Raw genomic sequence first — 1420 nt, forward strand, 5'->3', positions numbered from 1 at the left:
CAGGCCTCACATCCCATCAGGATCAACTGGGCTTTGTATGAGAATGTGTGTGTGTGTGTGTGTGTGATTTCATTTCCTTTATGACAACTTGTTTGCTTTTCAGTCTGTTGACCACCAGCCCTTTTTTTGAGTCAACATGGTCGACTACACACACACACACACACACACACACACACACACACACTCAACACTGGTCCATAAACACTGTCTCTGACCCAAAAACAAAACCTCCAAAGTGATGGAGGAGAATTGGTCAAAAACACAACTACAGACAGTACTGACAACTACAGACAGATCTTACAACTACAGACAGTACAGACAAGTACAGACAGTACTGACAACTACAGACAGTACTGACAACTACAGACAGTACTGACAACTGCAGACAGTACTGACAACTACAGACAGCTCTGACAACTACAGACAGTACTGACAATTGCAGACAGTACTGACAACTACAGACAGTACTGATAACTACAGACAGTACTGACAACTACAGACAGTACTGACAAGTACAGACAGTACAGACAGTACTGTTCAAATGAAAGTGCACTTGTACTGACCCCTGTATGAGCCGTCGGTCAGTAACAGTCGGTAACAGTCAGTAACAGTCGGTAACAGTCTGTAGCAGTCGGTAACAGTCAGTAACAGTCGGTAACAGTCGTAACAGTCGGTAACAGTCGGTAACAGGCAGTAACAGTCGGTAACAGTCGTAACAGTCGGTAACAGTCGGTAACAGTTGGTAACAGTCGGTAACCTTTCCCACACTTCACACCTGGTGGTCTGTGGAGGAACTTTCCGAGCAGAAATCGACCCAACAACCTTTATTTTCCTAAAAAGCCCACGTCTGCCTCCTGGGTGGAAAAAAAAAGAAAACGGTTTCAGTCGATGTAGTAATGGAGACGCTGTGTCCAGGTTGACTTTCCCAGGACACCATGGGGGGGGGGGGGGGGGGGGGGGGTTAACCTGCACACTAAGATACACACATGTCCTACGTACGTACGTACGTGTGTGTGTGTGTGTGTGTGTGTCAGCTCGCGGTCTTTGTGTGGCGGTGTAGGAATTTTCCATGATTCCTCTTTTTTTTATTCATGATAAAAAAATTTATTTCTAACCTTAAAAAACAAACAATAAAAATAAGACGAAAACAAACCCTCCGACTGGTACAACAGAAACAGGAAGTTTGTATCTGCTGGGGTTTTCACAGAAACCGTCGACAGCCGATTGTTATCATTCATTTACAAGTCCTGACTGAACATTTGCATCAGTCGGACTACAGTGCTACTACAGCCGCTGGGCTGTAGTTGACAACAGTCCTCACCTCTTCATAGTTTACATACTAGGTGTGTACAAATACCACAGTACACACGTGTGTCTGCAGATACTGTAGCAGGGAAAGTACTGTGCATTAAAGTCCCTG

Source organism: Cynoglossus semilaevis, chromosome 8, assembly GCF_000523025.1.
Source record: "Cynoglossus semilaevis isolate Cse_v1.0 chromosome 8, Cse_v1.0, whole genome shotgun sequence".
Classification (NCBI taxonomy): domain Eukaryota; kingdom Metazoa; phylum Chordata; class Actinopteri; order Pleuronectiformes; family Cynoglossidae; genus Cynoglossus; species Cynoglossus semilaevis.